Here is a 10,624-nt window from a genome sequence, read left to right on the forward strand (position 1 = left end):
CAAATCTCCTGAATGCCCCTTCTCGCTATGCCACGAGTAGAGACATGTCCACTAAACAGTGAGCAGCCAGTGGCTACTAACTGTTAAAAGAAAAAAAGCCCACCACTCCCCAAATCAAATAAAGGGGGACCTAGCACAGGTCCCCCATGATGGGGTATCTTCTAAAATAATTAACAGGGGGGCTATTTAATGGAATGGGGACCTAGGGTAACAAAAGTAACAAAAGGGGGGGACCTATTGTTTACCCCCACGGCCCACACCCATGAGCGTGTGTGGGGGCCCTAAGTAACATAAGTGGGGGACCTATTGTCTCCCCTCCTGGCCCCCACCCATGAGCGACGGGTGGGGGCCCTAAATATCAATAGGGGGGGACTTATTGTCTTCCCCCCCTTTGGTCCCCACCCATGAGCTGCGGGTGGGGGCCTTAAGTAACAAAAGGTGGGGGAGGACCTATTGTCTCCACCTCAGCCCCCACCCATGAGCAGCGGGTGGAGGCTAAATATAACCCCCCAAGTGAGTAGGAGTCCTCAAGTCCCTAGACACCTCCATCCCCAATAAAATTACCACCCTAAAAATAGTGAGGGGGAACAAAAAACTAAATACCTGTAAATAAAAAAATATATATACTTATCATTAGATGTTTTCTTTTTTTCTTAAACCTTTTTTTTTAGCACCCAAAAAGGCCAATAAAAAAGCCATAATTCCCGTCAAACTTTGAAAAAAACAAAAAAACAGCTGAGCGCAAATAAAAAAACACGCTGAAAAAAGAAAAATCTGACGCCCCCCCCCAAAAAAAATCCATCTTCACAAAGCGAGGGCATCGTGCAGACTGAGCTCCGCAGGGCAGGAAAAGGCTTGTAAAGCCTTCCCACGCCCTGCAATTTAACCAATAATAGTTTCTGATAGGTGCCTTGAGACTTCCAAGTTACCAATCAGGGCACTCTTATTATTACTTTTGGCCTCCACCTGCTGCTCATGGGTGGGGACTGAGGGGTGATGACTGTGATGACATCACAGCTAGGAGGAAGTGACTGCCCGTCACTCCTCCCTGCTATCAGCGAGAGCCCGCGCGGGTGGAAGTAGAGGGGGTCAGAGTGGGAATTCTGATTCCCACCAGCCTGTGCCACCACTGGACTCCAGGGAAAGTCACCCTCCTGTAACTAAAAGATAGGACACAGGAGGGTGATTTAAACATTTTGTATCTGTATGTTTTTGTTTGTATGTATGTGTGTATGTGTTTGTGTGTCTCCGTGTGTGTGTGTGTATGTGTCTGTGTGTGTCTCTGTATGTATGTGTCTGTGTGTCTGCCTCTGTATGTATGTGTGTCTGTATGTATGTGTCTGTGTGTCTGTCTGTATGTATCTGTGCCTGTCTGTCTGTAGATATCTTTGTATGTATGTGTCTGTGTGTCTGTCTGTGTGTATGTATGTGTCTCTGTATGTGTGTGTCTGTGTGTGTGTATGTATGTGTGTCTGTATGTATGTGTGTGTCTAATGGGGGGTGGGGCCCATGAATTTATTTCGCACCTGGGCCACATGGATTGTGTGTACGCCACTGGTACGGGTGGTATCAAATGTGAAATCATGCTATTTTATAGGCATTATGTAATTCATTGATAAGGATTACATGTAGACAGTATGGCTGCAATTAGCAAGAAAATTAGTGTAAAATGTTACATGAGAACAATTGTTTTCCCAGTAATGTTGAATAACTCTGTAGAATATTCGAACATTGGAAGAGGTTCTCTGTAAGGGGGAGGGAGATCTATTGTTTTTAATATTTTTTATTATTACTATTTTTTTGCTTTTGTAATTTTGCTGCCCTAAGAATGTTGCGCCCAGGCAACTGCCCCTGTTACACCCCTGCCCCTCCCCCCTTCCCCCCCCCCCAAAAAAAGGAACACACTACACTACTGGTTAAACATACATGTTAATCATTTTCAATTAATGCTTCTTTTCATGAAGGTTGCAAAAGATCTCATATTCTAGTTTTCAGAATAAAAGAACTGCCACATGAACAGGTTTATCTGGTACTGGATAAAACAGATGGTTGAAATCTTGACCTTTCAAACTGTCTAGTATTGATTAGTGGAAAACATAAAAATGTTGACATTTCGAGTGTGCTGCGTTGATTTACTATTTAACTGATTAATAATAGTAGCCACAAGGTGTCACTGCTTCTCTGCTTAAATAGTTTCTTTCTATCATGTTAAACATTTTCCACATGTACGTAAATAACAAAACGATTACCAAAACATTGCTGGCAATGAACTGGCTAATTGATATAACATATCTAGCGTCAGATAAACAGAATATTCTCTAGAAGTTCAACTTTGAAAGAAGAAGAAAAAAAAAAGCCGGCCTTCCTTCTTTCCATAGTGCATCGTGCTGCCATCTCTTCCCAAGGAAAACAAGCACCTGGCCAACCACACAATCTAAAAGAAAATGTGATTCATCAACATCATCAGACCAGACAACCTTCTTCCATTGCTCAATGGTCCAATTCTGATGTTAATGTATTTTTTCGGTGGTGGACCAGGGTCATCATGAGCACTCTGACCGGTCTACGGCTATGCAGGCCCATATGCGGCAAACTGCAATGCACTTTGTATTCTGATACCTTTCTATCATGGCCAAGACTAGGTATTTTAACAATTTTAGCTACAGTAGTTCTTCTGTGTGATTGGACTAGACAGGCTGGTCTTCACTCCCCATGTGCATCAGTGAGCCTTGCTTGCCCATTTTCCTGCTTCCAACACATGAAATTCAAAAATGTACTTTAATTTGCTGCCTAATACATCCCATCCCTTGACAGGTGCCATTGTAATTATATAATCGATGTTATTTACTTCTCAGTAGTCAGTGGTTTTAATGTTGTGGCTGATCAGTGTACATACACTAGGTTTAGATGTAAAAATACAAAATCTGTTTGCTTTTTTGTAACATTATATAATTAGGATTACTATTATAACATTACAATCATCATCTCAACCTTTTGTAAACATAAGACAAATGCTGAATAAAATCATCGCTCAACGTATTTACAGTCTATAAAAAGAAGATGCCTTCGACTTTCATATTTAGACACTTTAACCTGACAGGTTCCTTGCTGTTCTATCTGTTCTCTAAGCTGAAAGTCAGTTTCTAACTATGGAACTAATAAACTTACATAGCTTATATGAAGTTAAAAGCCACCATCAAGTAAATTCCCAGCAATAAATCCTCATCAAGATCTGACATGTTAGAGGTAGATTAATGGACACATTATTTTCTGTTGGAAGGGAGCACTGTAGGAAATAATATAACATACATGGTTTGCTCAGTTTTATAAGATTCATATTGGCAAAAAGTGTCTCCATTATTTAGTATCCTTAAATACGGTAATCACAGGAAAGGATAGGGTACCAAATTAGTGAGCTCTCTTCTTTTTTTTTAAAGATTCTTTATTTTTCATTTTTCAGTTTTCATGAACAAAAGTTAATGAACGTTTTTACAGAAAAAAGAGGTTGGTTAGTTAGGGGGTTACAATAGGATACAAAATATTTCAGTAGGACATGTTTCTGGCATTGTGGTTTGGTATCTCTCATAACCTTTTCTTTTGAGGACCTTGAGTCAGGAAGGCTACGTGTGCGACCGTTCGGGTCGTGTTACCTGCGGTCAGGTGGAGTTACAGGGTTCTAGGGGTGGTTATGAGGCGTCCTTCGAGGTACCTGTTCCGGGATATTCCGGTTATTAGAGATAGTTGAGGTCGTAGGGTCATTAGCCAGAAGCTTTCAGTGGTGGTCCTCCCATTGTTGGGGGGATGGGGATAACTGTCTGGGGGAGCGTGGCCTTCGAGTCGGTCAGAGGTTGTGGTTGTGTCCGTAGGGCCAGGAGGTTAGGGTGGGTGGTACAGGGAGGGTAGTGTTAAGTAGGGGGGTAGTTAAGGGGGAGGGAGAGGAACTGTGGAGGAGCGAGTAGAGTGCTGCTGCCCTTCCGGGTATTCCCTCCGAGTCCAGGGTGGTGGGGTTGGGTTAAGGGTGGGTTGAAGCTGTGCGCTTCACCCTAGTCGTGGTTAGCGTCGGTGGTGTAGGTCGTCAGGTCTGGTATGTCACCATGGGAGGGCATTGTTTCCGTCGAGCCATGGGTCCCAGACTTTGTGGAATGATTTAGGGGTGTCATGTATCTGTGCTGTTAGTCTGTCCATGTCTATGCTGTCTGTGATTTTCGTATGTATTTGAGAGTGAGTGGGTATACGTGTTGTGGACCAGTTTTCGGCGATTGCTCGGCGTGTGGCTAGGGCTATTCTTGCTATGAGCTTATTTTCACTACGGGTGAAGCTGTCCAGGGGCTTAGAGAGCAAAAGGGCCCACGGGTCAAGGGGTACTGGTTTGTTGAGTAGTCCAGATAGGAGGGTCGTCATAGTTTTCCATAGGGGTGTAAGTTTAGGGCATGTCCACCAGCAGTGGAGGAATGTGCCTGTTTCCCCGCACATTTTCCAGCAGAGGTTGGTGGGGTTTTGTTTCATGGCCTTCAGGCGGCAGGGGGTGAGGTACCATCTGAAGAGCATTTTGTATGCCTGTTCTTGATGGGTGACGCAGATTGAGATAGATTTAATGGATGCCCAGATGTCAGCCCAGTCCGTGGAGTCCTCGGGGGGTCCGAGATCTTTTTCCCACGCCGTGATATATGGCGGGGCTATCTGCGTGTGGTGTGTGGTTAGGTTTATGTAGATAGATGAGATTTGGCTCTTCCTGGATGGTGACTGTAGGGTGTCTCTTTCAAACCTGGTCAGGGACGAGGTGGCTGCTATGCGAACCGTGTCGGTCGCTGCGAAGCTGCGGAGTTGGAGGTAGCGGAAGTGATCAAATGTGGTTAGGGTTTCGGGGTTGGGGAGTTCTGTGTATTGCAGGAGCTTGCCATTGGGATAGAGGTGTCCCAACCTAACTATGTCGCGGTCTTCAAAATGGGCGTAGTGTTGAGGTGTGAGGCCAGGTTGGAACATTTTGTTGCGGAGGATTGGGGTGAGGGGTGAGAGGCCTGTGGACAGGTCAAATTTGTCGCTGAGTCGGTCCCAGAGGTCTAGGGAGTGGGTGATTGCTGGGGAAGTGGGGGGTGGCAGTGGCCTGTATTGCCTTTGGAGCCACATGTATTGGGAGGGGTGGTCTCGGCCAAAGATGAGGTGTTCCAGGTCTACCCATCGTTTGTGTGCGGGGGGGAGATGCCAATGTTGGATTTGTGTCAGGTGGGCTGCATGTAGGTAGTGGGTAAGGTTGGGGAGGCCTAGACCACCGGAGAGTTTGGGAACATATAATGTGGCTCTGCGGATGCGGGGTTTTTTCCCGTTCCAAATGAATCGGTCTATAGCAGTTTGTAGTCTTTTGAGGTCCGTTTTATTGCAGGGGATGGGTAGTGCTTGGAAGGCGTAGAGGAATTTGGGTAGGAGGTTCATTTTAACGGAAGCTATCCTTCCTAGCCAAGATATGTTCATCTGCTTCCAGCGCTCCAGGTTTTGGGTTGCTTTCTGGAAGAGTGGGGGATAGTTGGTTTTGTATAAGGTGGTGGTGTCACTAGTGATTTGGACTCCCAGGTAAGTGATTGCCGTTGGGCAAATCCGAAAGGGGAGGTCTTGTTTTAGGGAGTGGATAGTGGGTTCTGTCAGGTTGAGCGGCATGAGGTCTGATTTGGTGGCATTGAGTTGGTATCCCGATATCTTTGAGTAGTCTTGTAGGGTTGTTATGAGGGTGGTCAGGGTTAGGATGGGGTCAGTCAGGGTGAGGAGGATGTCATCTGCGTATGCTGCGATGGTGAATGTGTCGTCCCTAATTTTGAGTCCTTTGATGTGTGGGTTGTTACGTATGGTCTCCAGCAGTGGTTCGAGGGATATAGCGAATAGTAGGGGGGACAAGGGGCAGCCTTGTCGGGTACCGTTCAGTATAGGGAAAGAGGGGGGGGTGATATTGGGGATTAGTAGCTGCGCAGTCGGGGTGTGGTACATGGCTTGGAGAAAGTGGGTGAGTTCTTGTGGGAATTTGAATTTGCGAAGGACTTCGAATAGATAGGGCCATAGAAGGCGGTCAAAGGCCTTCTCGGCATCTAGGGAGAGTATGGCGGTCGGGAGGCGTTTATGGTTGGCGTACCAGATTAGGTCTATGACCCTTCTGGTGTTGTCTTGTGCCTGTCTGTGGGGGATGAAGCCTACTTGGTCTGGGTTGATGAGTTTGGGCAGGAGGGGATTAATTCTCGTTGTCATGACTTTGGTCAGGAGTTTTAGGTCTATGTTTAAGAGTGAAATGGGGCGGAAGTGGCCTGGGTCTTCATGGGATTTCCCGGGTTTAGGTAGGAGGGTAATGTTGGCTTGCGTCATGTCGGGGGGTAGAGGGTTGCCTTTGAGCATTGCATTGAAGACTTTGCATAGTCGTGGGGTGAGTATGTCTCCGAATGTTTTATAATAGATAGCTGTGAAGCCGTCAGGTCCGGGGCTTTTATTGGGTTTCAGGGATTTTATAGCTGCTTGTAGTTCTTCTGGGGATATGTCTGCTGAGATAAGTGTTCTGGCTGTGTCAGTGAGGGAGGGGAGGGAGAGTTTCTTAAGGAAGTCGTCCGTTAAGGATCTAGCGAGGTCGGTTTGGGGGTCCGGGGTGTGGTTGTAAAGGGACGTGAAGTATTGCTGGAAGGTTTTTCCGATTGTGTGTGGGTCAGTGCTCATTGTACCTTCTGATGTGCGGATCTTAGAGATTCGTTTTGTGTCTGTTAAGTTTTTGAGGCGTTTAGCTAACATCGAGTCTGCCTTGTTGCCCTTTTCATAATACCTTTGTTTGGTCCATGTGAGTGCTTTGGCCGTGGTTGAGAGGGAGAGGCGTTTGAGTAGGGCTCTCTCTGTCGTGAGTTGGTCAAGGTGTGAGGGGGTCGGGTGGCGTTTGTGGAGAGTTTCTAGGCGGCCTATTTCTGAGATGGCATCCATTAGTTGTCTGTTGTGCTGCTTTTTACGCGCTGTGGCTATTGCTATGAGTTTGCCTCTGATTACTGGCTTGTGGGCCGCCCATAGGGTGATTGGGGAGGACACGGAGGGGTCATTCAGGGTAAAATATTCCTTAATGTCATCTGCTAGGGACGAGGTTATGAGCTTGTCTTGTAGGAGTTGTGAGTTAAGTTTCCAAGTCCAGGGGCGTGTCATGTTGGGGATTGAGAGGGTAAGGGAGATGTCGGCGTGGTCCGACCAGGTTATGTGACCAATGGAAGTGTGTGTGATTCTCGATGTTATGTTTGGGGAGATGAGGAAGTAATCGATGCGGGAGTAAGTGTTGTGAGGGTGGGAGTAGAATGTATAGTCCAAAGTTGAGGGGTGTTGGGCTCTCCAGATGTCCAGGAGGTTGTGTGTGTGTAGGAAGTGGGAGAAGGGAGCGTCGTTGTGTGACGGTCTTGGGTCGTTTTGAGTTTTGGTGGTGCGGTCAATGGACGGGTGGTGTGTGGCGTTGCAGTCGCCACCTACAATGGTGAATGTGGCTTTGATCGTAGTGAGATGTGCTGAGAATGTTTGCCAGAAGGTTGCGTCTGGGGTTGTAGGGGCGTATAGGGAGGTGATGGAGTAGGTTGAGGAGCCTATTTTGCCTGTGAGCGTGAGGTATCTACCTTGTTTATCTGGGAAGGTTTGGATGTCGTTCAGGGGGCAGGATGCTTTAAGTATGATAGCCACCCCTTTGGTTTTAGCTTCTGGGGAGTTGGCGAGAAAGCTGCGGTTGTAGTGTTTGTTCCTGAGTGGGAAGTGTTTGTGGGGGGTGAAGTGTGTCTCTTGGAGTAGGAGAATGTCTGCTTTTTGGTTGTGTGCCCATCGTAATAGGGCATGGCGTTTTTTGGGGTTGTTAAGGCCCTTAGCGTTAATGGAGACACAATGTAAGTTGAGTGGCATGGTCAGGAATGGTCTGGTCAGGTGTCGTAGCGTATGAGGGGGTGTTGGACTGGTCAGTGGGGAGGAAGGGAGGAGGTTTGGGCCTGGGTGGTCCCGGAAGGGCAGCAGGAGGATTCAGAAGACGGGTAAGGTGTATGGGGAGGGGGGTAAACGTGCTGGTCTTACGTCAGTTGCCAGCAAAGGTGAACTGTGGTACCGGGGGTCTCACTGGTCAGTGTAATCGGAGACCGGCGGTACGGAACAGGTTATGTGGGGGGAGTAATGGTCGTTCGTCTGAGAGTGGGCGGCAAACGGCAAATAGGTTCGTATGGGCAGTCTTGTTTTAGTAAGGAACCGGGGAGAATGAAACCTGGAAGGTAGGCTTCTTAACTATATACATTGGAGTTTAGAGGTTGTCGCGTCTTTTGTGTTTGGCTTTACCCTTCTGTTACTTTTCTGATTTGTCCGGGGGGGGGGAGGGAGGGGGACACACAGGAACAAGTTGTGGGAACAAGTTGTGGGATACAATAAGTGCCCTGCGAAATAAACATTTTTAACAGTTATCACAAGTTATTACATATATCACAAGGAGCTGTATGGCATGCGTGTAAGATAAGAATAGTTTGGGTTGTCATCATGTATCTATACTTGATCAGCCAAGATTGAAACTGCTTTCATTCCTTAAGTGGGTGGAATGTCAAAGTATTAAACCACTGTAGTTGTGTGTGGCTGGGAAATACCTCCCTGCAGGGGTCCCTGCCTTTGACCTCCCTATGGTTTGTCAGGCTTTTTCATCCTGTCTTAAGCTACTGATCAATCAGTAGTCAATATTTTGTCTGAGATTGTCCGGGGCAGGGTGGCACTGACCTGGCTGATCATTCTTTAGGTGTGGGTGGTCCGGCCAGGCCGGAGGGTCGTGTTGCCCCGGTCCCAGTCTCTCTGGGGACGTGAGGGGCTATAGTGCCTCCCGTGAGTGTCTGGGGTCATTGTAGTTGACGGGGAATGTCTTTTCTGAGTGGCTCTAGGCCGTCGCGGCCCGCCGCCCCCCCGTCCCGTGGGAGGGGGGGGGGGACTGCCGCCAGGGCCCAGACCATCTGTAATTTACTGTCTACGCACTCCCGTCCTTCAGCCAGGTTGCGTGCTCTGTGACTTAAGGGAGCCGTTACCTTATCTGTTACTGGGCCTCCGCAGCCCGCCACCCCCCACCCCCGTTGGGAGGGGGGGGGGGTGAAGGCAGCCAGAGTCCCACTGTGTTCCATCAAGCCCGCCTCCCCCAGCCCCCCCAGTGCTTCAAGTGAGGTTGTGTGTGAGCCACATGGTGCATATATCATATCATGTCATCCCTGCCCGAGGCCGTCGCGGCCCGCCGTCCCCCCACCTCAGAAGAGGGGGGGAGGGGGGACCACCAGGGCCCCGGGTCCCTCCACCCTGTCCATTTCCCCCCACCCCAAACAGTAGGAATAAGGCAAAAAAAAGGTTGTCCCCGCTGTGATCTTACTGTAGTCCCAATGTACTTAGAGTTTTCACAGTTCGATCTCTATCAGCCGGGTCTTGGGGTGTGAGTTGGAGTGCTTCATCGCTGGGTGAGGTCGCCTTCATCTGCGGTTGTGGATGATGGACAGCATCTTGTGGATCTTGGGGTGGGTCGCTGGAGCCTGTTGTGGCCTCAGGTTGAGGTCGGCAGGCCGGTATGCCTCAAGGCCGGCAGCAAGGGTAGCTGTGGTGGGTGGTCGCGTCTGCTGGGATAAGGCCCTGGTGATGCTGAGTGAGTGAGTCCTGAGGGCCAGAGGGCAGGTATAGGTGTTGAGTGCATTTTGGCAGGTTCTGGGGTTTGCGGTTAGGTCGTTAGTTTCGGCTTGGCAGTGCTGATGGCATTAGTTCTGTGTGTCCGGGGTCGGTTAGTAGGGTGGGCTTGAAGTGAAGGTGCCATGAATGGAGCCAAGACGCGGCTGTGACAGTGGGCTTCGGTTTAGGCTGGAGGCTGTCTAGGGCGTTGTCTTCTGTCGCGTTCCCTTTGTGGCTGTTGGTCCCATGGTCCGTGTTGAGCCGCTGGTTGTTGTTGCGGGGCAGCGTTTGGGTCTAGGATTAGGTCTTGGAGGCCTAATTGCGTAGCGAATTCTTGGGCTTCCGATGGTCTGTATAGCGTGTATGTGTGGTTGTCTCGCCGCACCATAAGTTTGAAGGGATGGCCCCATGAGTAGCGAATTCTCCGTGCCTGGAGGGCTTGGGTCAGCGGTTTAAGTTCTCTGCGTTTGCGGAGGGTCGTGGGTGCTAGGTCTTGGTATAGTTGCACCGTGTGGCCTTCAATCTGCAGTGGGGTCTCTCTGGTGGCCCGCATGATCGCCTCCTTAATGTGGAAGTAGTGGCAGCGAACTATAATATCTCGGGGTTGCGATGAGCCTGCTGTGGGTGGGCGAAGGGCTCTGTGTGCCCTGTCTAGGAGGAGGTCGGATGGCGAGGCGTCTGGCAGCAAGCTGCTGAAGGCCTCAAGGAGCATGGCGTTAAGGGTTTCTGGTGCAGCGGATTCAGGCAGGCCCCTTATGCGAATGTTGTTTCGCCTTGACCGGTTATTAAGGTCTTCTTGCAAGTCTTCCAGGTAGGCTATTTGCTCTTGCATGTCTTTAAATTTGTCTTCATGGTTGGAGGTTATGGCGGTAACGTCAGCCATTTTGGATTCTAGCGTGTGTGTGCGCTTAGTTAGGGCGGTCAGGCCTTCATTGATTGGGGCCAGATGCTTAGTAAGTTCATCTGCCACTAG

This window comes from Pelobates fuscus, chromosome 10 (genome assembly GCF_036172605.1).
Source record: "Pelobates fuscus isolate aPelFus1 chromosome 10, aPelFus1.pri, whole genome shotgun sequence".
NCBI lineage: Eukaryota > Metazoa > Chordata > Amphibia > Anura > Pelobatidae > Pelobates > Pelobates fuscus.